The sequence below is a fragment of the Pseudochaenichthys georgianus genome, unplaced genomic scaffold (assembly GCF_902827115.2).
Source record: "Pseudochaenichthys georgianus unplaced genomic scaffold, fPseGeo1.2 scaffold_438_arrow_ctg1, whole genome shotgun sequence".
Lineage (NCBI taxonomy): Eukaryota > Metazoa > Chordata > Actinopteri > Perciformes > Channichthyidae > Pseudochaenichthys > Pseudochaenichthys georgianus.
In genome coordinates, this window is record NW_027263003.1 from 174,482 (window position 1) to 199,576 (window position 25,095).

Genomic DNA, 25,095 nt, shown 5'->3' on the forward strand with positions numbered 1-25,095 from the left:
TCGCGTTCGGGCTGCGGCCTGCTTTACACCTGCTGTAGCGGAGGCCTGTATCCACCTGCTCCACCTGTCGTGCTCTACGGTGCCGAGGACGTTTTACCACGGGGATATCGCTGAGAGACCGGAGCGCCTCTACGCCTCGAGCTGGTCCTGCTTCGCCTATCCTGCTGTACTGAGGAGGTTCTGCACCGGGGATATCGCGAGGAGAACGGAGCGCCTCCACATTTCGGGCCTGCCTATCCGGATGCTCTGCTGGTCTGGGAAAATGGCCCATATCGGGATTCTGCTGTGCCTGTTAACTGTCTTGGACTATGAGAAGATCTCTAGTCATTCTGAGAAGACTACTGGATTCAGGTCTGTTCTGCCACCTGCGGTGGGCATCCCCTGCAAAGGTTCGGATGTGTTGCTCAAACAATTACCGGTTGCCTTGTCACAGTCAATCTGCTCGACAAAATATGTTTGTCTTTTTTATTTTCCTGCGATGATGGTTCTTCAGGACTGCTTCTTAAGCTCTAATCACACTCTCGCAGACTTTTCCGGTGTTTCTAAAGTAGATGACAATGTATGTGTGTCATTTAAGAGGAAAAGATGCCTGTTTTTTTTGTTGTTATTACTGTCAGGAAATATCCAACCTAACCCTGGTCCGCCCTGTAGTAATAGTCAGATCGCTACTCCTGCTGATTTTAAAGCTAGGTCTGGTTTGGGTTTCATCCACTTGAATGTGCGCAGTCTGTTAGGTAAACTAGATTTTGTCCGTATCTGGGCGAGATCGACTGACGCTGACGTCATTGTTTTATCAGAAACATGGCTAAACAAATCTATTTTGGCCTCTGACATTGCCTTAAATGGTTTTAATGTGTATCGTACCGACTGGCCTAATAAAGGTGGTGGCGTTGCCATTTATGTTAAGAATAAGTTCAGTGTAACCTCATTAGTTTCCAAATCGATCAGTAAGCAATTTGAATTGTTAGCCTTAAATATACAAGTGGCAAAGGGTCAACAGGTCATGGTGGTGGGCCGCTACAGACCCCCCTCAGCTGGCAAGGACTCCTTGTCTTCACTAGCAAATATTTTATCACAATTAGACTACAAGGAAATAGTGCTACTTGGAGATTTTAACTGGGACTGGTTTACTGCAGTGTCAGAGGATTTTAAAAACCTTTGTATCTCATTGAATGTTACTCAGATTGTGGACAGTCCTACTCACCCAAATATTAAATCCCCTAATAAATCCTCCCTAATTGATCTCATTTTAACTAATGTTCCCCATAAATATTCTTCTGTGGGAGTATTTGAGAATGATGTGAGCGATCACTGTGCTGTAGCCACAATTAGGGACACGAAGGTCCAAAAGGTTAAACCTCGCATTATCATCAAGAGAGACATAAAACATTTTGTGGAGCAGGGTTTTGTGCATGATCTGTTTGATTTTGATTGGGGTAAAATCGATCTGTGTGCTGATGTAGAAACCGCATGGTCTTATTTTTATCTTGGTTTTATGGAGATCATTGATAGACATGCACCCCTGCGTACATTTAGAGTAAAGGGACGAGACAATCCTTGGTTTTCTGATGAGCTGTCCAGTCTCCTTCATGAGAGAAACAAGGCCTGGGCAAAGGCTAGGAAATCAGGCTCAGAGGTAGAATGGCTGCGTTTTAGGCAGCTAAGGAATAGCTTCACTTCAAATGTCAAAAGTGCAAAGTCGAACTACTATTTGTCAGTTACCACAGAAAACCTAAATAATCCTAGGACATTTTGGAAAGCAATAAAATCGATATCCACCTGTGAGATCCGTAATGAGCTACCTCCGTGCCTTACCACAGCATCTGGCTCTATATCGGACAGGGCTACTATGCTAAATTGCTTTAATGAGCATTTTGTGTCCTGTGGTTCTCTATTTGATTCTGTCACTAACTCTGCTTCTGTAAACACCACAGTCTGTGACTCTGAACAAGGTGGTCTGGATAACCCTTTCAGTTTTACCCCTTTTACTGTTGATGTTGTTCATGAAGCCTTATCTAAGCTAGATCCTAGGAAACCGGCTGGCCCGGACAACTTAGAACCTTTCTTTTTAAAGATAGCTGCAGACTTTATTGCTCCACCTCTCACTTCTCTTTTTAACCTCTCCCTCGGCACTAACACAATCCCTAAAGTATGGAAGTCTGCTTATGTCTTGCCTTTACTGAAAGGAGGGGAGGCAACTATTTTAAATAACTATAGGCCAATCTCTAAATTGTCAGTTCTGGCTAAGGTTCTTGAACGCCTAGTGAGTGAACAGGTAAAGGTGTTTTTATGTAACAATGACATCCTGTCTAAACATCAGTCAGGCTTCAGAAAGCAGCACAGCACCATCACTGCCATGATGAACGTGTGAATGATGTGGAGAGTATCTTAGATAATAAGCAGAGTTGTGCAGCTCTGTTTATTGACCTGTCCAAAGCGTTTGACACCGTCGATCATCTCATCTTAAAGCAGAGGCTACTCAGTATTGGCCTATCCAGCCTTGCAGTGGGTGGTTTGAGAACTACCTCTCTGAAAGGTCCAAATGTGTTCACTTTGATGGACTGTCTTCTGAGTGGTTAAACATTTCTAATGGTGTTCCTCAAGGTTCTGTTTCAGGACCACTTTTATTCTCCATCTACATCAACAGTTTAGGTGAAAATGTGGATGAAGCTACTTTACATTTTTATGCGGATGATACTGTGATGTATTGTGCAGGTCCCACCATTAAAGAGGCTGTTGTTAAATTACAGGCTGTTTTTAACACTATTCAGACTCAGCTTTCTGAATTAAAGCTTCTTTTAAATGTGGATAAAACCAAGGTAATGCTCTTTTCAAAAGCAAAAAAGACACCAGAGCCTGTTTTAGATATTGTAACTACGCAAGGAACAAAACTTGAAGTTGTTGCCTGTTACAAATACCTTGGTATCTGGCTTGATGATTGTCTCACTTTTAAACTTCATGTCAATAATCTGCTAAAAAAACTGAGGGTTAGGCTAGGGTTCTGTCCTGTCCTGTTTCTCGCTTGAGGCCAGGAAAAGGCTCTGTGACCTTTTGACCTGTGCTGGACTATGGGGATCTGGTCTATATGAATGCACCTGCCAATTGCCTGGTCAAGTTAGATGCTGCGTATCACAGTGCACTGAGATTTGTGACAAACTGTAAAGCATTAACCCATCACTGTACCCTGTATGCAAGGGCTGGTTTGCTTTCACTAACTGTACGGAGGCTCAGTCACTGGTACATTTTTATATACAAAGCCATGCTAGGGAAACTTCCATCTTATATCTGCTCCCTGATCTCACGGAGAATTGTAAGTGGCTACTGCCTGAGATCGAATGCTGTGGTTTTATTAAATGTGCCAACTGCTAGGACTGTCTTAGGGAAGACAGCTTTTAGATGCGCAGCTCCTCTGTCTTGGAATAGTCTGCAAATTAAATGGAAACTGAACAATCTGGTGCCACTAAATGTTTTTAAAGCTTGGTTGGATGCTAGTCAATCGAAAGCTATTGGTACCTGTTTATGTGGATAATTATGTAAATGATGCTGGATGATGTCCTTTTGTTGTTCTGTTTATGCTTTTATGTTTCATGTGGAACTACTTGAACAGGTCATTGACACGGTGGACTCACAAGAACTCAGACGCACGATTCCTTCTTGACTTCAGAACTATCTTTTAATATAAAAAAGACTTCTCAAAGTACAAAGGTATCTAGGATCTACTAGGACACTCAAAAGTTCACTAGGCTCTACTAGGTTGCTCAAAGTTACACGAGGAAATACAGACATGGACTTAGTGTTGAGACAAGACGAACCGACAAAAGACAACAGAAAAACAGGGCTACATATACACAACAGTTAATGAGGCACAGGTGCAAACAATCCAGAACAGGAGATCACTATCAAGCTGACAAGTGACACACCACCACAGGAAGTGATGACACCTGAAACGAGAGGACAGAGTCAACATCAAAATAAAACTGCAAGGCCACCAGAATAAACACAAAACAATAAGCTCACAGACTCTAACGCTGAAACCTTACAGTCATATTATTGACAACCAATAGGGAGAAGGGGTCACTCGACCCACCCTGCAGTGGTTTTTAAAATCTTAGTTGCAGCTTCACGGGGAGCGCACGGCACCAGATTATGAGTTTAAAAGACAAGCGTCACCACCTCCTAATGGACATCTATTTAATTAGTAATTAACTGACATTTAGAGATGTTAAAAAGTAAAAACATACCTACCATAAGTGATCATTCCTAAATTCAACTACAAACCATTGATGAAATTACTTCTGTTTTTAAATCCTTAATAAAGGAAGGAGTGATTGTTACATGTTCGGACACCCAAGGTTCCACACACTGTTAGGGAGGTTAAACATTGTTCTTTAAGTGGACCAGAATTGGAGATACATTAATATGAGTTATGAAATACATGGCAGAGCTTTACAGATCCTGATAATGTTTGGACTCAAGAAAATATTATATGCACAAGTTTCTGAAATAGATCTATTAGACATTTTAATTTAGAGTAGGTGTTAATGAACTGCAGTAGTGGTACTATAAGGAAGTGAGTTTTGTACCAAGTTGCAGGAAATGTGGGAAACAGCTGTCCCGATGAAAAGTTAGAGATATCTTGAACATTATAGTTGTAATCGTGAATTAATAAATGATGGCGCTCCATATATGACAGATTTTTGTAGACAAAGGATACTGGCCTATGCTGACATGTCAACGTCTCTGCAGAGCATGACACATGGCCAAAAACACTGAGACCAAATGACCTTTGACCCTGACCGACAGGGTAACTTGAGAAGGCACTGTCAATGACTGACTCTGGGGTGAACCTGACCAAACTTGACTTTACAACCTGACAGTGTGAGTGTGTGTCTGCATATGATCAAGTGCAACTGCATGATTTAAAACAAAGACTAATCAAGCATGTTTTTGGACTAACACATTATTTTGGGGCTCTGTGGGAAATGAGAGGTTTCCTAACATTCCACAAAAGGGGAAACCGCACATGTGACCCGTTTCTAATCTACTTGATGATATTTCACTTCCACAGGAGGTGGCGTTTTGCAGAATGTGAAGCTCAAACTAAAACATGAAGATTATGTTTCTTTTAGGACTGAATGATGGAGAGAAACACTTCATTTCACTGAGGTGTATACTGTGGAAATGATGGATGTACATTTGGGAAAAATGTTTGGTATTTTCTTATAATCCATTATGACCCGAAGGTTTTCTTCCCATACAGGATTTTGGTTACACATGAGTTCATGTGTAAAAAGGGGGAGTGTAAACTTCACAATGTACATTTTTCATTTAGGGACTGAAAGGAACCTGCTGCCCCAACTCGATTGTTCAATCTAACCATTGATTGACAGTTTTAGAATTGACCTGCTCCATATCTGGGGATAAGATACTGTTTGATGAATGTTGACATGTCTCTAATATTGATTGAGTTATAGCAGGTAACACAGATAAATAATCAGTGGCCAAGGGGCTACCAGAGAGATGTAAGTCCAGAAGGGAATACTGAAGAAGTTGACCTGTGAGTAATGTTTCAACTAATGTTTCAACAGGTATTAAAGTAACTGAGGTTTGAAATGTAGAAAGAACATATTTACAGTTAAGCTAAAACATAGTAATGTAATGAGACACAATTTAAGTTAGACAACATCATGTAACTAGCCTGGTAAAGAAGTAAAAGCCATAGACTTTATTGTTTAGGTCATTATGGGGATATACATTTCATCTAAATTTATAATAGAAAGACATTTGATGACAGTTTGTTGGAATTCTGTATTCATTTTTTCAGCGGGATAATATCTAAGCACTGACAGGTAAAAGCAGTATCACCAGGAAGCCATTCACTTTGTTAGTATTGTGATTTTGGTTGTTTTTTAATCCATAGCATTAGTGTGTTTCTTTACCAGAAACATTAGCAGTTCAAATCATATTTAGATTTTTAATGGGATCTCAAGGATTTCATTTAAAAATAAACACAGATGCTTGTCAGAAATTCAGAGCTATTGAAATATGTTATTTAGTTTACCTAAAGATGTTGGGGTTATTATTTAGTTGGCACAGTCCAAGTATTAAGATTCTGAAGCTGCACTATTAATTTAGAAAACCTGTTCACAGACGTCTGTTGTTTTAAGACACCCCACCAACAGGCTCCAAGTGGCCTACGCAGTGGTGGGTCAAACAGCCGAGGGCCCCGGAGCCCGGAGCGTAGGCTTGAGGGATTTGTATCAGATTTCTCCACACAGGTTGCTGACGCCAAAAGGGGGACCAGAGACACAGCAGAGTTTGTCTGGCTGAAGGTCATCAGGACAAAGTGGCTCAACCCCAGGCTCTCCGGCCCCGACTGAGTGACCCAGCGGATCTCTCATGCCGTCCGCATGGGAGGAAAGGGGGACAGCTCGTACCACGGGAGCCAGTGTGCGGCGGGGAAACCACCTGCTAGGACCAGGGGACGACATCAGGACGGATCTGGCTCTCGTCAAGGAGGTCGACTCGGATGCTGTCATCAGCGGACTGGAGGAGAAGGACCTCGAGGACATCCATGCAGCAGACGACTTGGAAGCGGGCTGGGGGACTTGTCGAGGCAGCAGAGGAGTCTACTTCTCTCTGATCAGTTCCACCCGTGAAGGGAAAGCCGCATCTCCCCCTCCCTATCAGCTGTCGTTGTGGGATATTCCTCCGTGAGGGGGGGGGGTGGGCGGGCTGATGATTCACCACCAGGAGACTGCTTCTTAGCACTCAGCTGCCCCCTCATGGTTCCTTCACTGCCATGGAAAGTGATGTCCTGTTCCCAAAGATTTCAAGTACTTTGGGTCTCAGTTTCTGATAGATTTATACAATATTGGGGGACAGACACAGTAGATATGTTTCAAAATGCCTTGTGTAAGTTTATCTCTTGAGAATGAGATAAAAAGGGGGATTGAAGATTATTATCATCTGATATTTAAGAAGTGTGTTACATTTGAAATGGCAGAAAGTCTTGTTGCAATTTCCAGATATTAAAAGAGGTCCCTTGAGTTTCTCTGGTAATTATCAATAGTAGCAGTTAAGTGAATACTGTTCAAACAATACCTGTGTTTGTGTTTTATATTGATGTCTGTTTTATCCTTTCATAAATGTGAGGACTAAAATGGCTATAAACATTCTGGGCTGGTTGGAAGTAAACAGGGTTTTATTGCTCTGTAGGGGAGGTGTAGGTATGCAGGACAGGGGGCTAGGTGGATGAGAGTATATTCTGCTTAAAGAGCTTACGAAATGAAGGACAACACTGTTCTTATTAGGATAATATATACTATTATTAATGGTAAATCATTTGTCATTCATGACAATATGCCCGCTGTATTTATAAATCGTGATTTATTACAACTTTCCATGCTCGCTTCCGATGTTACACGATCGCTCCGGACCAAACAGCTTTCGCCGGTTAGTGACGTCACGCACGTCACGAGTAGAACACTTTTTGAATAATACACAAACTATATGGCTGATGTCGGACTCTGGCTCGGATATTTCGACAGAATCGAGTGACAGTGAGTCGTCAATAGACTCGGTGCACTTTCAAGAAGAGGAGGATTTTATTGAAGAGGATGCCGGTGTGGTGGAATCAGATCATGCGGGCGAGTCTAACGTGGTGGAACCATACCAGTTTGAGCCACAGTATTCAAGTAGCGGTAGAGATACAGACGGGAGCGAAAATGGGGACGATGATCCTGGATTTGGCGAAGATCCGGTGCGGCAACAGAACACACACTGGTATATACATTTGACTTTAATTCATAGAGATTCTCAATAAATAAATACATAGCAGGTGCACTTGGCTCAGGCAACAGAACAGACTGGTGTACATGTGATTATAATTCATAGAGATGTTCATATAGTAAATAAATACTAATACATAACAGGCACACTTGGCTCAGGCAACAGAACGGTATACATTTGATTATAATTCATAGAGATGTTCATATAGTAAATAAATACTAATACATAACAGGCACACTTGGCTCAGGCAACAAAACACAGACTGGTATACATTTGATTATAATTCATAGACACTTGGCTCAGGTAACTGCATCATACTCTGCTAGGCTTGGAACTCACCACAGAAGTAGGTCTCCTCCTAAAAATGCAATTATTTCTCAACTATCTTTTGTACATATAGGTGTACATGTGAAAAATGTACAATCATGGATACAATTGAAGAGTGCCAATGCTGCCAAGAAAAGGATGTCATGGTGGCCAAAATGGAGGAATTCAATGAATATGAGGGAGATGGTGCAAACATAACCTGCGTAATAGATCACCCAGGATTCCAATCAAATTGTCTGGATGTTTGGGTGTTGCAGACAGCCTACCATCATTATTCAAAGAGGGACAGACAACAAGCAGGTGATCAGCCACGTAATGAGTAAGTTACTTGTGTTCACAAATGTGTAGAGCTCAGAAATGTGATGTATTTTTGGAAAGTCATTTTTTTTGGGGTTATTATTTTTGGGTCACTCTGGCAAAGTTACAGAATAAATAGATAAATAAGCAAATAAGGTTGAAGTGATTACCATTGACATTTATGATCTTGTATTTTACAGAATGTATCGCTATGTGGCATACCGCCAGCTAGTGAGATTTTGCTGGGGAATACTTGGTAAGAACCACAGAATCCCACTGCCATCATGTGCCATTAAAAAGATCCAGGCGACGTTTCCATCTGACATCTACACGTCGTTCAAGTATCCAGCACTTGATTAGAGTCAATAACAAAACTGATTGTCAGTTCAGTGATTAAATCTGCTTCTAAACAGCGCAACAGCCTCTCTCTTGTCTGGTTTTTCCCATCGACTGCTGAGTGGATCTGGGACATCGAAAGGTTCCTCATCTACATTGTTTTCGCACAAGCGTAGAGTCTCGGTCAAGAGTTCAGTAACATACTCTGCAAAAAAGATGTTTTATAATCAAGAATTATATACTATATTTTCTAGTCCACCAATTATGCATAGCATGCCCTGAGGCACTTTGCATACTTAATCATTGTAGTTGAAACTGTACACTCCATTCTCACATAGCTCAATTTTCAATATTTACACAATAATGTTGTCCAAGATTGAATGTTTTTCATTAATTTGGTAAAACGGTATAATTATTGTTGTTATCTCACTTTCTTACCATATGTAGCTGCTGTATTCACACGTCTAACTACATGACCACCTTTCTTTGCTTTGGGGAATTTCACAGTGTATTGGAGTTGTCCTGTACTGGTTTTGGCATGCTTCCTGCCAGAGTTCTCATTGTAGTGCAGTGCTGCTTGGATCAACCTACAAAATAAATACATGTATTGTATTGTAGAGAGAGATAGATTTCATAGGGATTTTAGTGTTTGCAGGCCATTTTTTTTATATGCATACCGATTGGTTATTGTTCACTTTTTGTTTTGTTATGTTTGTTTTTGCCCTATTACTCGTAAAGCGACCTTGGGTCCCTTGAAAGGCGCTATATAAATCCAAGCTATTATTATTATTATTTACATGCGCACAAACTCATAGATCTCACTACAGGAGAGGGGAAACCCCCAAAAAAGAAGAACTTGGCAAATAGATAAATAAGCAAATAAAGTTGAAGTCTCTAGTATTTTCTGATGAGATTCATATTATACTTTACCTGCAATACATGCCAGTGTACGAGTATGCATACATCTTTGGTGCAAATTGGTTGACTATACTGTGGTATACTTCCACCCCGTAGGTTTGCTGTGAAGGTGACATCTTCTTGACATCTCTGACAAAAGCTTTCTGGCTGACAACTTTATTCAGCTTTAGTGCTGGCACTGAATCTGAAAATACACAATCAAAAAAGGGTATAGGATATGCGATAATAGAAACAACTTGAGTTCTTCACTGCATATCAATTTTCTTTACAGAAGACACAAACATTCCAACACAACATTTGATGAGTGGTCCATTGTCATAGAAAATATTATTACCTGCTTTGAGCCATTTTTTTTTTCTGTTCTGAGCTGCAGGCAGCCGCCCATGGGCACATTTCTCGAACACTCTGCCATGTTTGGTGTGAATGTTTATAATGTGGTTGTTGAGGGACAGCCATTTTTCAGCAATCATTTCTCCATTTCCATCCGGAGTTGATACGGCACACCAATACAGATGGTTCAGAATGGATTGTATCCATTCCCCAATATCGGTACATTGCTTGTCCTTTGCAAGCTTTACCAGTTTTTTTTTTAGGTCTATAAAATAGAAAGTTCAGTATTTATTTATTTATTTATTTTTTAAATTGTAGTGAATTGGAGAATTCTAATTCTAATATAGTTTTAAAATTAACCTACTTTTTGCAAGGTGCCAAACGTCGAACCGATGGTCCACATGTTCTTGGTTTTGCTTCAGCCATTTGTTGATCTGTGTGTGTCTGTCTGTCACAATTGTCTTCATGACGAGGTTTTCACTCTCCAAGAACTGGACACATCGCACAAGCCCCTCTTTTTCCATGTGGACACTTGAAGGGACTTCATTACTCTGGAAATACATTCAGAACACACATAGTATTTTATAAAGATGGCTATATTCTCAGCTGTGTTTGGCTATAAAGTATTTGGAGGAGGCTATTCATAACATAGGATACATTCACTAATACTGACCTGCACTAATTGAACATCCAACACCTTGTTTATTGTGAGGTCTTGTATGGTATAGGATCCATACTTGGCACAGTGGCCAGGGCTATCACAGCGTCCATCCCCTCCTAACACCAGTTCTTTGTGTTTGTTCGTCTCCTTCAGTTTCTGCACAATGTTGTTCCGATTCTTGGTCCAGACTGTCTTGATTGCAGGTTGAAGGAATTTCTTCTGATGATTCAGAAATGTCCTTGTTGTGATGGTGTAGCAGTTGATGGATTTAAGTACCCTCAGCACTTTTGTTGGTGATGTACCCGCAAAAAGAATTCCTGCTGACAACAGCAGATTTCCAGCAGGAGTTTTATCAATTAAAGGTTGATTCTGCCATGACCTGTGAGAAAAATATATTCATTCAATTGTCTATCATACTATACAACCTGTATGAGTATCTCATGAATAGGACCACCTGTCAATCATGGCCACAAATATCATTCTCTAATACATATTTCGCATTTAAAAATATTACCTTTGAAAACCACAATGTTTGCAGTTTTGATCGATTTCCACAAATGTGCCCATTGTTCTCCGAAGGCGACCTGGCGAGTTCTCTTTACACATCGGACAATGGGTGAATAGTGACATCAGGGAAGACATGAACACAAGCAGAAGCTTACTCCTAAGAGGATCAGTGTCATCCTGGTTGTCACTGTCCCTGTGAAATGGACAAAGAGTAAAATGATCAAGTCTGCAATAAATGGCTGGATCCGACCCTGCATAATGATAATGTAGCAACATTTAAAAAAACATGACAAGACAATATACTCATCAGCTGACGAATCAGATTCCACGTCTGATGGGCTATAAAGATGATCATTTGGATTATCCTCTTCATGTTGGCTATTGTCGGATTCAAGCTCTTTTTCCTTATCAATTGTGTCCCTTTCAGGGAGGTTTAGCTGCAGGTTGCACTGAATCCCAGCATCCACAGTACTTGTGTCATCGTGTGTTTGTGTCCCAACAGTACACGCAGTTGGTTTGACTTCAATTCCTGAAAATATTATATATAATATTATATAGTTATATATATACGCATGTATGTATGTGTATTTGTATCTTACATATCAATATTTAAATATTATGATACTGACCTTTGGAACAACCAACATGGATTCGAACTTGCTGTCCAGCTGACCTGAAACGTGGTCGTGCCTGCATGGACTTGTGGTGTATTCGTGGAGGGGGGTCCGTTTGCACATCAATTTCATTCTGAAATGTACAAAACACAGCACAACTTTACAAATACATTTTTGAAACTAGCTTGAAATTGTATTGAAAGTGTTACAGGCTTGGCCTGTCACTTCAAGAGTAGCAGCCGCAAGGGGTTGTGGGTTTTGGAGTCTGTGTGTGTGTAAAATGTGATGGCCAAGGCGAAGTGCGGAGGTATGAAGAGAGATAAGAAAGCATGGGCGGACTGGGACACAAATTCGGCCCGGGACGTTCAGACACACCGGCCCACGCGTGCGGACCACCCTTGTAGCCTACAGATACATTATACATCCATGCTCATATACTGTTATGGCTAGATTCACCAGAGTCAAGCCATAACTGCAGCTGTCTCACGTTCCTCAGGGTCAACTGAATAAGACGAACATCAGCAATCAATTAAATTACCAATATTATATCAATATCAAAATTCGGAAAGGAACTGCTTGTCTAATTCAGGCCTATAAAATAAATGCAATAGTGAATTGGCCACAAATCTCTGTCCTTATTATTTAATATTAATATTATTATTTAAAATGATAATATTAATATTATATAATTTAACTTTGAATATCATGAGCATATGACTATCCTAATGCATCTAATTGTATGCACAATATAATAGTCTGGGCAGCCCTGCAGCCCGTTCTAGGTTCTGATTGGCTCTCTAGGTTGGCATTCTAGCTTCTGATTGGCTCTCTAGGTTGGCATTCTAGCTTCTGACTGGCTGTCCAGGTTGTCAATCACAGCCGTGGGCATATTATACTAGTCTTAACATTGCTAAACTTTTTCATGACGGTTTTCTCAGGGAGCTTGTTTGATGGGTGGACCTCTGACGCGGGCCTCGCCCTCTCCCGGCCCAGCCCCTTCAGTTAATGTATTAGCCTACTTTCAAAAACATAAGATTGACAACCAATCAATAGCCCCGTAGTCTGTATTCTATCTATATGGCGCTGGTCTGTAGGCATATGCAATACAATGTCAATGTAACTGATTACTGTGAAAAACGTGAATACACGGAGGTTCTTCCCACGGCACCCGAAGCCCCGTTTTCATCCCTTTTCCCCTCGAAATGTCTGGGCAGCTGGTCACCGGCTGACAACAAGCCAAGTCAGAAACCCGAAACTTCGGTTTCGGTGCCAAGATACCGTTAGTAAATAAGGTAACACAAGTTTATACATAATATAATATCTAATAACATTCATAATACAACATGTGGTTGAATTGATTGAGAGAGCAATGCTATAAAATCAAACAATTAAATATATGAATTATGTACATACATGTGATGAAGATACAAATTGTATTTTTACAGTCCGTTCTGTATACTTACTGGTGTAGACACAGCTTCCTCCCCAGTGTGGATGTCCAATAGATTGTCGCTATCCTCAGTTCTGTCAGTGGCTTCATTTAACAAAGTTTCCAATACCTATGTAATAATATTGACATTTTTCATAATTTGAAGCGGTTGTATGAGGTATAATTGTACTATAAATGCTGTTCATGGGCAAAGTGCATGCAATAATATATGGCATCATGACTTCATCAACTCATAAATGTGTGAGATTTTACATGTAATTTTGATTCAGACTTTATGCTTGTAAACATTGAACAACAAGTAGCGCGGCTTACCTTCGCTCTCTCCCTTTTGGCGAATGCATTTCGCCGTCTCTTTAGTGGAGGACTATGCATCGGGGGACGTGTAAGAATCGGCGTGGTGGCTTGTGCTGGCATATGGGGTCTTGGCAGTATTGTCGGAACAGCATCTTTGTTCAGTTTGAAATTCTTTTTTAATCCAATTTCCTTAGCGAGCATTGTGGACTGGTCGAAACACGATCTTTCAAAGTGCTGCCCACAAATTGTAGGTTTCATCGACCCCGGGTTACCTGGACCAGCAAAGTCCGCCCTCGTACGACGCACTTGTTTGGTCCATATACGCGACATTTGATAATTTTTTGGCCACAAAAACATCCCATAGCCAGATTTGGAGACGGCCCCACATCCCCATACCACACATCGCTTGCCGATTATTCTTCGCGTTTTGTTGTTGTGCATCCTTTGTTTTAATATTTGCCGCTTCAAGGCATTTAAACAATGGTGACTCAGCTGTGTTCTGCTCAGCTGTGTTCTACTCATGACGTCACCGCCGGAAATGACCGAAGTTGTTGTTTCCAGAGCGACGAACGATTGTTACTAACTGACAACATTAAACAAAAATACATCAATAACGAAAAAATCATATGGCACATTTCACAATACAAATGCAACCTCTATCATATACTAAGCCCACTAACAGGTGCTAAAAGCATTTCGTAAGCTCTTTAAGATCTCTAGCATGTCATGTTTCAGGGAAGTCTACATATCTTGAATAGTATATATGTTGGTTTAATTACTTTGTATTAATAATAAGCAGTCTGTGTAACCAGAAGTTGGAGATATGAGAGATGAAATCTTTGTGTTATCTTTGTGAGCAAGGAAATATCCTTTAAGACACAACTGAGGTATCTTGAATGTGGGGGGATGTGTGTGTGGAGGCTGCAGAAATATGAGACAGTGAATGCCAGAGGTGTTTGTTTTGCTTCAAACTGAAACTGTTTGGTTCTCTGCTGGCACGCGCGGATTCACGTTTGCATCTCCCAATGAGATGACCGGAAAAGACTCCACCCCTTCCTGTTTGTGTTGGTATGAAAGCCTGTTCATCTTTTTGTTCGCCCTCTCTTCTCGCGCTGCCCAGACCGGAGGGTCTTGCAGCACGTGAACCAGGGCAGGAGTAGGCATATTCCTTACATTACGGATATGATATGATATGGTTTTATATGGTATGGTAATGTATTATATTGTATTGCATTATTACCTTTTATAATTAAAACAGATTATTGTTTAACCCTCGTCCTGGTTGTTTTGAGTGTTCCTTCTTTTAAAGCAAACTCATAGGATCGGCGCGGAGAAGTGATATCTGCTCCATCAGTGTACTCCGAGGTAATGACTTGACAGTCACAACTGTATTTTTTTCATTTTTACTGGGATGGCCACTTTGTACATATTGTAAAAGTATTAACACTAACACATTTATTTTTGCTAACCCTCCAGATGTCGGGCTTTGAAGTCGAAGATTTCTGTGTCGATCTTGCCTACTGGTTTAAATCCAGCACCAAGAGAAAGAACATGCTTCATGGCAAGTTATCCTCACATAACACATGTATTCTATTCAAAAGCATTGATTCAGAAATAGTTTGAAGGGCCAATCTAAAATACATATTTTGTTCTACTCAGAATTCTGTGTGTTTTGTGACACCATGGAGGTACTTCAGCATTTTAGCATTAGGTGGCTCAGTTTGGATCTGGCTGTCAACCGCATACTCCGTGTCTACAAGGCCCTGAATAGTATAATTGATTCTTATCTTAATGTTAAAAGGTTATATTTTCTGTATTTCAGGTGAGGGCATTCATCCGAAAGCTAATGTCCAAATTCTTGAAGCCTGCAGCTTTCAGAACAACAAGCTTGGAGAGTGTTGATCTTCAGGATCAAGAAAACCAACTGCAAGGTGAATACAATTGACTGTTATAGCCTATATTATTTGACCCTTTTATGACAACTGAAATAATCTACAGGTATATAAAGTATTTTAAAAATAGTTTATACATTATTCAAATATAGGAATAGTAGATAGGATTACTTAAAATATAGTACCTTATATTTTATATTTTTTCTCTTTAGACCCTTGCGGTTTATTCTTAAAAACCCTTACCCTTACACACCCCCCATTTTCCCTCTGCTGGTCTATGGCCTTGTAGAGGGTAACGGGGTACAGAGTCGCTTAGATAAGCAGGGGAGTGCATCTGACGAAGAGATAGGTTGTTGTGCTCCCTCTCTCTGTTTCTTATCTATATCTAATAGAACTGCTCGGGTCTTGATAGATTGAGTGGGAAGTTCATGAGATATTTCTAGAGGGTTATCAAGAATAACTTTTAACCAATGACCTTCTCCCTCTCTGTCTGCCTGTGTATTCTCTTGTTCCGATTAACCCAGCCAAATCTTTGTTCTTGTTTTGTATCTATGTCTACGCCGGGATCCGGAGTCGAGGCTGATCCTCTTGCTGTCGTCCTGTGTCTTGGATCCTCTATCCTGAGTTCTGGATTAAGTCGTGGTCTTCGGGTCGTGGCTGAACCTGTCTCTGCGGTCCTGCCTTGGGTCTCGTCATGCTGCTTCCCTGATGGCTTCCACAGGATTGTAGCCGACATCCTCGTGGATTCATCTTCTTATTACAGACACATGCATTTCCTAACATTCGGTTTATATGCTGTAAAATGTATTATCTCTTCGATTTACACACGGCATCTCTTGCACGTCTGGCCGTCCTGGGAGAGGGATCCCTCCTCTGTTGCTCTCCCTGAGGTTTCTCCCATGTTCCCCTTAAACTGTGGGTTTTCTCTGGAAGTTTTTCCTTGTACGATGTGAGGGTCTGAGGACAGAGGGTCTGAGGATAGAGGGTCAAAGGACAGAGGGTCAAAGGACAGAGGGTCTAAGGACAGAGGATGTCGTTTTTCTCATACTGATATTCTGAACAATCTGTGCTGTTGTATTTGCTGTAAAGTGTCTCTACTGTAGGCTATTTATATTATATTTTTATGTACAGCACTTTGGCTCGACCAAAAATCGTTTATAAATGTGCTATATAAATAAAACTTGATTTGATTTGATATATAGTATGGGCAAAATAATGCATGGTAGTCTTTTTTCCCTTTCAGACACCCAGCTTGGCATTGGACTGACTACAAAGTCCACACTGATAAGGCTGCATGAAGCTGGTGAGATTCCCTCAGGTGATGTCACCAAATTCAACAAGGCAGCAAGAGGCTTCCTGCTTCGGTCTACAGAATATGCACTGAAGAAGCTACCTCTCAATGACCCCCTGCTGCCACATGCTGAGTTTGTGGACTTCAGGCAGAGACAAAACTCCCATGTGGATGATGTGCTCTACTTTGTCCAAAGGTGCAATTACTGGGTGGGACTTTCGGAAAAAGTTCTAAATTGGTTTGAATCCTACCTAAAGGACAGAAACAACTTTGTTTCTATAGGTAAATACACATCTGAGTTGACAAATATGACATGTGGGGTTCCTCAAGGCTCCATCTTGGGGCCTCTTCTCTTTAACATCTCCATGCTACCACTGGCTCAGATAATGAAAAACAACAAAATAAGTTACCATAGCTATGCAGATGACACACACATTTACGTAACAATTTCACCAGGAGACTATGCTCCAATTCAAACACTGAGTAAGTGCATTGAACAAATCAATGACTGGATGTGTCAGAACCTTCTCCAATTAAACAAATATAAAACTGAGGTAATGGTTTTTGGAGCCAAGTCAGAACGTATAAAAGTTAGCGCTGAGCTTCAGTGTGCAATGTTCAAAACAACAGATAAAGCCAGAAATCTAGGTGTAGTCATGGACTCTGACCTGAGTTTCAACAGTCCCAGCAGTTGAGATGGGTGAACAAATACAGCTTGGTTAGATTTTACATTGGGAGATTCTGTTATTGTAAAGGATTATTTATTTCTATCTGGATAGAGAATTGGTTATTGTTTTATGTATATTTATTTACAGAATTCAATAATCTAATGGAAAAATAAATGTCTGAATATTGTTTTTCTATTATAAATAATGTTGTTGCAATTGTCTTTTCCCAGATACAAACACCTTCTTCCTTTTGAGGACCCAAGGGAACAGGACAGGATTTCGGATGAGTTCCTGGAGTACCAAATGCTGGAGGAAACAGATATCTCTGACATGGTCTGGAAAGGTGCCCTGGTGTGTGTGTACTTCTCAAAAAGCTGTCCGTCAAAGTACACCTGGAATGAGGGATCGACATGGGTCGATGGGCTTTCAACATTTCCAGCAGTACTTCTCAACAAACAGTTCATCAAAGTCAGTGAACATTTGAAACGAGGAACAACACTATTATGGCCCTTCAACATGAAACCAAGCGAATGTGAAATATTTCGTTTTTAGCCTACGTGGGCTTTTGACTTCTGGTCATTTGAGCTTTACAGTAATGTCCAGCCTATGAGTATGTGTCTGAACTCTTTAAGTCATACGGGCTATACCTCAGTGGTAGAGCATTAGACTGCAGATCAAGACGTCCCCAGTTCAAATCTGGGTAACCCCGTTGTAAGTGTTCTTGCCTTTAAAATGCCAGTTCAAATCTGGGTGCCCCCTTTGTAAGTGTACTTTCCTTCAGAATGGTATGTTTGCAATACTGTGAGAACTACAGCGGCCGTGATCGTATAGTGGTTAGTACTCTGCGTTGTGGCCGCAGCAACCCCGGTTCGAATCCGGGTCACGGCAGCAGTTGCAGTCTGCTTTTATGTTTTTGCTTCAACCTACCTACTGCATTTTTAGTTCATTTTCTACAGTTTAAAAGCTGCTACGAAAGCAAAAAACAAAGGGTTAGTGGCGCAATGGATAACGCGTCTGACTACGGATCAGAAGATTCCAGGTTCGACTCCTGGCTAACTCGTCTCCCTTTAGGAAATCAATTGTTCCTCATTTCCTAATGTACTTCACAAAAAGCTGTCCGTCAAAGTACACCTGGAATGAGGGATTGACATGATGATGGGTCAATGGGCTTTCAACATTTCCAACAGTACTTCTCAACAAACAGTCCATCAAAGTCAATGAACATTTGAAACGAGGAACAACACTATTATGGCCCTTCAACATAAAACCAAGCAAATGTGAAATATTTCGTTTTTAGCCTACGTGGGCTTTTGACTTCTGGTCATTTGAGCTTTACAATAATTCCCAGCCTATGAGTATGTCTCTGAACTCTGTCACTCATAGGGGGTATAGCTCAGTGGTAGGGCATTTGACTGCAGATCAAGAGGTCCCCAGTTCAAATCTGGGTGCCCCCTTTGTAAGTGTACTTTCCTTCAGAATGGTATGTTTGCAATACTGTGAGAACTACGGTGGCCGTGATCGTATAGTGGTTAGTACTCTGCGTTGTGGCCGCAGCAACCCCGGTTCGAATCCGGGTCACGGCAGCAGATGCAGTCTGATTTTATGTTTTTGTCTCAACCTACCTACTGCATTTTTAGTTCATTTTCTACAGTTTAAAAGCTGCTACGAAAGCAAAAAACAAAGGGTTAGTGGCGCAATGGATAACGCGTCTGACTACGGATCAGAAGATGCCAGGTTCGACTCCTGGCTAGCTCGTCTCACTTTAGTAAATCAATTGTTCATCATTTCCTAATGTACTTCTCAAAAAGCTGTCCGTCAAAGTACACCTGGAATGAGGGATCGACATGGGTCGATGGGCTTTCAACATTTCCAGCAGTACTTCTCAACAAACAGTTCATCAAAGTCAGTGAACATTTGAAACGAGGAACAACACTATTATGGCCCTTCAACATGAAACCAAGCGAATGTGAAATATTTCGTTTTTAGCCTACGTGGGCTTTTGACTTCTGGTCATTTGAGCTTTACAGTAATGTCCAGCCTATGAGTATGTGTCTGAACTCTTTAAGTCATACGGGCTATACCTCAGTGGTAGAGCATTAGACTGCAGATCAAGACGTCCCCAGTTCAAATCTGGGTAACCCCGTTGTAAGTGTTCTTGCCTTTAAAATGCCAGTTCAAATCTGGGTGCCCCCTTTGTAAGTGTACTTTCCTTCAGAATGGTATGTTTGCAATACTGTGAGAACTACAGCGGCCGTGATCGTATAGTGGTTAGTACTCTGCGTTGTGGCCGCAGCAACCCCGGTTCGAATCCGGGTCACGGCAGCAGTTGCAGTCTGCTTTTATGTTTTTGCTTCAACCTACCTACTGCATTTTTAGTTCATTTTCTACAGTTTAAAAGCTGCTACGAAAGCAAAAAACAAAGGGTTAGTGGCGCAATGGATAACGCGTCTGACTACGGATCAGAAGATTCCAGGTTCGACTCCTGGCTAACTCGTCTCCCTTTAGGAAATCAATTGTTCCTCATTTCCTAATGTACTTCACAAAAAGCTGTCCGTCAAAGTACACCTGGAATGAGGGATTGACATGATGATGGGTCAATGGGCTTTCAACATTTCCAACAGTACTTCTCAACAAACAGTCCATCAAAGTCAATGAACATTTGAAACGAGGAACAACACTATTATGGCCCTTCAACATAAAACCAAGCAAATGTGAAATATTTCGTTTTTAGCCTACGTGGGCTTTTGACTTCTGGTCATTTGAGCTTTACAATAATTCCCAGCCTATGAGTATGTCTCTGAACTCTGTCACTCATAGGGGGTATAGCTCAGTGGTAGAGCATTTGACTGCAGATCAAGAGGTCCCCAGTTCAAATCTGGGTGCCCCCTTTGTAAGTGTACTTTCCTTCAGAATGGTATGTTTGCAATACTGTGAGAACTACGGTGGCCGTGATCGTATAGTGGTTAGTACTCTGCGTTGTGGCCGCAGCAACCCCGGTTCGAATCCGGGTCACGGCAGCAGTTGCAGTCTGATTTTATGTTTTTGTCTCAACCTACCTACTGCATTTTTAGTTCATTTTCTACAGTTTAAAAGCTGCTACGAAAGCAAAAAACAAAGGGATAGTGGCGCAATGGATAACGCGTCTGACTACGGATCAGAAGATGCCAGGTTCGACTCCTGGCTAGCTCGTCTCACTTTAGTAAATCAATTGTTCATCATTTCCTAATGTACTTCTCAAAAAGCTGTCCGTCAAAGTACACCTGGAATGAGGGATCGACATGGGTCGATGGGCTTTCAACATTTCCAGCAGTACTTCTCAACAAACAGTTCATCAAAGTCAGTGAACATTTGAAACGAGGAACAACACTATTATGGCCCTTCAACATGAAACCAAGCGAATGTGAAATATTTCGTTTTTAGCCTACGTGGGCTTTTGACTTCTGGTCATTTGAGCTTTACAGTAATGTCCAGCCTATGAGTATGTGTCTGAACTCTTTAAGTCATACGGGCTATACCTCAGTGGTAGAGCATTAGACTGCAGATCAAGACGTCCCCAGTTCAAATCTGGGTAACCCCGTTGTAAGTGTTCTTGCCTTTAAAATGCCAGTTCAAATCTGGGTGCCCCCTTTGTAAGTGTACTTTCCTTCAGAATGGTATGTTTGCAATACTGTGAGAACTACGGTGGCCGGGATCGTATAGTGGTTAGTACTCTGCGTTGTGGCCGCAGCAACCCCGGTTCAAATCCGGGTCACGGCAGCAGTTGCAGTCTGATTTTATGTTTTTGTCTCAACCTAACTCCTGCATTTTTAGTTCATTTTCTACAGTTTAAAAGCTGCTACGAAAGCAAAACATAAAGGGTTAGTGGCGCAATGGATAATGCGTCTGACTACGGATCAGAAGATTCCAGGTTCGACTCCTGGCTAGCTCCTCTCACTTTAGTAAATCAATTGTTCCTCATTTCCTAATGTACTTCTCGAAAAGTTGTCCGTCAAAGTACATCTGGAATGAGGGATCGACATGGGTCAATGGGCTTTCAACATTTCCAACAGTACTTCTCAACAAACAGTCCATCAAAGTCAGTGAACATTTGAAACGAGGAACAACACTATTATGGCCCTTCAACGTGAAACCAAGCGAATGTGAAATATTTCGTTTTTAGCCTACGTGGCTTTTGACTTCTGGTCATTTGAGCTTTACAGTAATGTCCAGCCTATAAGTATGTGTCTGAACTCTTTAAGTCATACGGGCTATACCTCAGTGGTAGAGCATTAGACTGCAGATCAAGACGTCCCCAGTTCAAATCTGGGTAACCCCGTTGTAAGTGTTCTTGCCTTTAAAATGCCAGTTCAAATCTGGGTGCCCCCTTTGTAAGTGTACTTTCCTTCAGAATGGTATGTTTGCAATACTGTGAGAACTACAGCGGCCGTGATCGTATAGTGGTTAGTACTCTGCGTTGTGGCCGCAGCAACCCCGGTTCGAATCCGGGTCACGGCAGCAGTTGCAGTCTGCTTTTATGTTTTTGCTTCAACCTACCTACTGCATTTTTAGTTCATTTTCTACAGTTTAAAAGCTGCTACGAAAGCAAAAAAATAAAGGGTTAGTGGCGCAATGGATAACGCGTCTGACTACGGATCAGAAGATGCCAGGTTCGACTCCTGGCTAGCTCGTCTCACTTTAGTAAATCAATTGTTCATCATTTCCTAATGTACTTCTCAAAAAACTATCCGTCAAAGTACACCTGGAATGAGGGATCGACATGGGTCAATGGGCTTTCAACATTTCCAGCAGTACTTCTCAACAAACAGACCATCAAAGTCAGTGAACATTTGAAACGAGGAACAACACTATTATGGCCCTTCAACATGAAACCAAGCGAATGTGAAATATTTCGTTTTTAGCCTACGTGGGTTTTTGACTTCTGGTCATTTGAGCTTTACAGTAATTCCCAGCCTATGAGTATGTGTCTGAACTCTGTCACTCATAGGGGGTATAGCTCAGTGGTAGAGCATTTGACTGCAGATCAAGAGGTCCCCAGTTCAAATCTGGGTGCCCCCTTTGTAAGTGTACTTTCCTTCAGAATGGTATGTTTGCAATACTGTGAGAACTACGGTGGCCGGTATCGTATAGTGGTTAGTACTCTGCATTGTGGCCGCAGCAACCCCGGTTCGAATCCGGGTCACGGCAGCAGTTGCAGTCTGATTTTATGTTTTTGTTTCAACCTAACTCCTGCATTTTTAGTTCATTTTCTACAGTTTAAAAGCTGCTACGAAAGCAAAAAAGAAAGGGTTAGTGGCGCAATGGATAATGCGTCTGACTACGGATCAGAAGATTCCAGGTTCGACTCCTGGCTAGCTCGTCTCACTTTAGTAAATCAATTGTTCCTCATTTCCTAATGTACTTCTCGAAAAGTTGTCCGTCAAAGTACATCTGGAATGAGGGATCGACATGGGTCAATGGGCTTTCAACATTTCCAACAGTACTTCTCAACAAACAGTCCATCAAAGTCAGTGAACATTTGAAACGAGGAACAACACTATTATGGCCCTTCAACGTGAAACCAAGCGAATGTGAAATATTTCGTTTTTAGCCTACGTGGCTTTTGACTTCTGGTCATTTGAGCTTTACAGTAATGTCCAGCCTATAAGTATGTGTCTGAACTCTTTAAGTCATACGGGCTATACCTCAGTGGTAGAGCATTAGACTGCAGATCAAGACGTCCCCAGTTCAAATCTGGGTAACCCCGTTGTAAGTGTTCTTGCCTTTAAAATGCCAGTTCAAATCTGGGTGCCCCCTTTGTAAGTGTACTTTCCTTCAGAATGGTATGTTTGCAATACTGTGAGAACTACAGCGGCCGTGATCGTATAGTGGTTAGTACTCTGCGTTGTGGCCGCAGCAACCCCGGTTCGAATCCGGGTCACGGCAGCAGTTGCAGTCTGCTTTTATGTTTTTGCTTCAACCTACCTACTGCATTTTTAGTTCATTTTCTACAGTTTAAAAGCTGCTACGAAAGCAAAAAAACAAAGGGTTAGTGGCGCAATGGATAACGCGTCTGACTACGGATCAGAAGATTCCAGGTTCGACTCCTGGCTAGCTCGTCTCCCTTTAGGAAATCAATTGTTCCTCATTTCCTAATGTACTTCACAAAAAGCTGTCCGTCAAAGTACACCTGGAATGAGGGATTGACATGATGATGGGTCAATGGGCTTTCAACATTTCCAACAGTACTTCTCAACAAACAGTCCATCAAAGTCAATGAACATTTGAAACGAGGAACAACACTTTTATGGCCCTTCAACATAAAACCAAGCGAATGTGAAATATTTCGTTTTTAGCCTACGTGGGCTTTTGACTTCTGGTCATTTGAGCTTTACAGTAATTCCCAGCCTATGAGTATGTGTCTGAACTCTGTCAGTCATAGGGGGTATAGCTCAGTAGTAGAGCATTTGACTGCAGATCAAGAGGTCCCCAGTTCAAATCTGGGTGCCCCCTTTGTAAGTGTACTTTCCTTCAGAATGGTATGTTTGCAATACTGTGAGAACTACGGTGGCCGTGATCGTATAGTGGTTAGTACTCTGCGTTGTGGCCGCAGTAACCCCGGTTCGAATCCGGGTCACGGCAGCAGTTGCAGTCTGCTTTTATGTTTTTGCCTCAACATACCTACTGCATTTTTAGTTCATTTTATACAGTTTAAAAGATGCTACGAAACAAAAAACAAAGGGTGAGTGGAGCAATGGATAACGCGTCTGACTACGGATCAGAAGATTCCAGGTTCGACTCCTTGCTAGCTCGTCTCACTTTATTAAATCAATTGTTCCTCATTTCCTAATGTACTTCTCGAAAAGTTGTCCGTCAAAGTACACCTGGAATGAAGGATCGACATGGGTCAATGGGCTTTCAACATTTCCAACAGTACTTCTCAACAAACAGTCCATCAAAGTCAGTGAACATTTGAAACGAGGAACAACACTATTATGGCCCTTCAACATGAAACCAAGCGAATGTGAAATATTTCGTTTTTAGCCGACGTGGCTTTTGACTTCTGGTCATTTGAGCTTTACAGTAATGTCCAGCCTATAAGTATGTGTCTGAACTCTTTAAGTCATACGGGCTATACCTCAGTGGTAGAGCATTAGACTGCAGATCAAGATGTCCCCAGTTCAAATCTGGGTAACCCCGTTGTAAGTGTTCTTGCCTTTAAAATGCCAGTTCAAATCTGGGTGCCCCCTTTGTAAGTGTACTTTCCTTCAGAATGGTATGTTTGCAATACTGTGAGAACTACAGCGGCCGTGATCGTATAGTGCTTAGTACTCGGCGTTGTGGCCGCAGCAACCCCGGTTCGAATCCGGGTCACGGCAGCAGTTGCAGTCTGCTTTTATGTTTTTGCTTCAACCTACCGACTGCATTTTTAGTTCATTTTCTACAGTTTAAAAGCTACTACGAAAGCAAAAAAACAGTGGGTTAGTGGTGCAATGGATAATGCGTCTGACTACGGATCAGTAGATTCCAGGTTCGACTCCTGGCTAGCTCGTCTCGCTTTAGGAAATCAATTGTTCCTCATTTCCTAATGTACTTCACAAAAAGCTGTCCGTCAAAGTACACCTGGAATGAGGGATTGACATGATGATGGGTCAATGGGCTTTCAACATTTCCAACAGTACTTCTCAACAAACAGTCCATCAAAGTCAATGAACATTTGAAACGAGGAACAACACTATTATG

At 41.5% G+C, this 25,095-nt stretch overlaps 19 non-coding genes across 19 annotated transcripts; all 19 read left to right on the forward strand.

The window, feature by feature from the left end:
• Positions 1-18,192: 18,192 nt before the first annotated feature.
• Positions 18,193-18,264, forward strand: trnah-gug (transfer RNA histidin (anticodon GUG)). The gene has a single exon. It is a non-coding gene; the product is annotated as a tRNA-His (tRNA).
• A 99-nt stretch (positions 18,265-18,363) lies between these two features.
• Positions 18,364-18,436, forward strand: trnar-acg (transfer RNA arginine (anticodon ACG)). Its single transcript has one exon. It is a non-coding gene; the product is annotated as a tRNA-Arg (tRNA).
• Positions 18,437-18,758: 322 nt separating this feature from the next.
• Positions 18,759-18,830, forward strand: trnac-gca (transfer RNA cysteine (anticodon GCA)). The gene has a single exon. It is a non-coding gene; the product is annotated as a tRNA-Cys (tRNA).
• Positions 18,831-18,887: 57 nt separating this feature from the next.
• Positions 18,888-18,959, forward strand: trnah-gug (transfer RNA histidin (anticodon GUG)). Its single transcript has one exon. It is a non-coding gene; the product is annotated as a tRNA-His (tRNA).
• Positions 18,960-19,058: 99 nt separating this feature from the next.
• trnar-acg (transfer RNA arginine (anticodon ACG)) lies at positions 19,059-19,131 on the forward strand. The gene has a single exon. It is a non-coding gene; the product is annotated as a tRNA-Arg (tRNA).
• A 495-nt stretch (positions 19,132-19,626) lies between these two features.
• Positions 19,627-19,698, forward strand: trnah-gug (transfer RNA histidin (anticodon GUG)). The gene has a single exon. It is a non-coding gene; the product is annotated as a tRNA-His (tRNA).
• Positions 19,699-19,797: 99 nt separating this feature from the next.
• trnar-acg (transfer RNA arginine (anticodon ACG)) lies at positions 19,798-19,870 on the forward strand. The gene has a single exon. It is a non-coding gene; the product is annotated as a tRNA-Arg (tRNA).
• A 322-nt stretch (positions 19,871-20,192) lies between these two features.
• trnac-gca (transfer RNA cysteine (anticodon GCA)) lies at positions 20,193-20,264 on the forward strand. The gene has a single exon. It is a non-coding gene; the product is annotated as a tRNA-Cys (tRNA).
• Positions 20,265-20,321: 57 nt separating this feature from the next.
• trnah-gug (transfer RNA histidin (anticodon GUG)) lies at positions 20,322-20,393 on the forward strand. The gene has a single exon. It is a non-coding gene; the product is annotated as a tRNA-His (tRNA).
• Positions 20,394-20,492: 99 nt separating this feature from the next.
• trnar-acg (transfer RNA arginine (anticodon ACG)) lies at positions 20,493-20,570 on the forward strand. The gene has a single exon. It is a non-coding gene; the product is annotated as a tRNA-Arg (tRNA).
• Positions 20,571-21,231: 661 nt separating this feature from the next.
• trnar-acg (transfer RNA arginine (anticodon ACG)) lies at positions 21,232-21,304 on the forward strand. Its single transcript has one exon. It is a non-coding gene; the product is annotated as a tRNA-Arg (tRNA).
• Positions 21,305-21,798: 494 nt separating this feature from the next.
• Positions 21,799-21,870, forward strand: trnah-gug (transfer RNA histidin (anticodon GUG)). Its single transcript has one exon. It is a non-coding gene; the product is annotated as a tRNA-His (tRNA).
• Positions 21,871-21,970: 100 nt separating this feature from the next.
• trnar-acg (transfer RNA arginine (anticodon ACG)) lies at positions 21,971-22,043 on the forward strand. Its single transcript has one exon. It is a non-coding gene; the product is annotated as a tRNA-Arg (tRNA).
• A 316-nt stretch (positions 22,044-22,359) lies between these two features.
• Positions 22,360-22,431, forward strand: trnac-gca (transfer RNA cysteine (anticodon GCA)). The gene has a single exon. It is a non-coding gene; the product is annotated as a tRNA-Cys (tRNA).
• Positions 22,432-22,659: 228 nt separating this feature from the next.
• On the forward strand, positions 22,660-22,732 carry trnar-acg (transfer RNA arginine (anticodon ACG)). The gene has a single exon. It is a non-coding gene; the product is annotated as a tRNA-Arg (tRNA).
• Positions 22,733-23,226: 494 nt separating this feature from the next.
• Positions 23,227-23,298, forward strand: trnah-gug (transfer RNA histidin (anticodon GUG)). The gene has a single exon. It is a non-coding gene; the product is annotated as a tRNA-His (tRNA).
• A 100-nt stretch (positions 23,299-23,398) lies between these two features.
• trnar-acg (transfer RNA arginine (anticodon ACG)) lies at positions 23,399-23,471 on the forward strand. Its single transcript has one exon. It is a non-coding gene; the product is annotated as a tRNA-Arg (tRNA).
• A 322-nt stretch (positions 23,472-23,793) lies between these two features.
• trnac-gca (transfer RNA cysteine (anticodon GCA)) lies at positions 23,794-23,865 on the forward strand. The gene has a single exon. It is a non-coding gene; the product is annotated as a tRNA-Cys (tRNA).
• A 57-nt stretch (positions 23,866-23,922) lies between these two features.
• On the forward strand, positions 23,923-23,994 carry trnah-gug (transfer RNA histidin (anticodon GUG)). Its single transcript has one exon. It is a non-coding gene; the product is annotated as a tRNA-His (tRNA).
• The last annotated feature ends 1,101 nt before the right edge of the window (positions 23,995-25,095 follow it).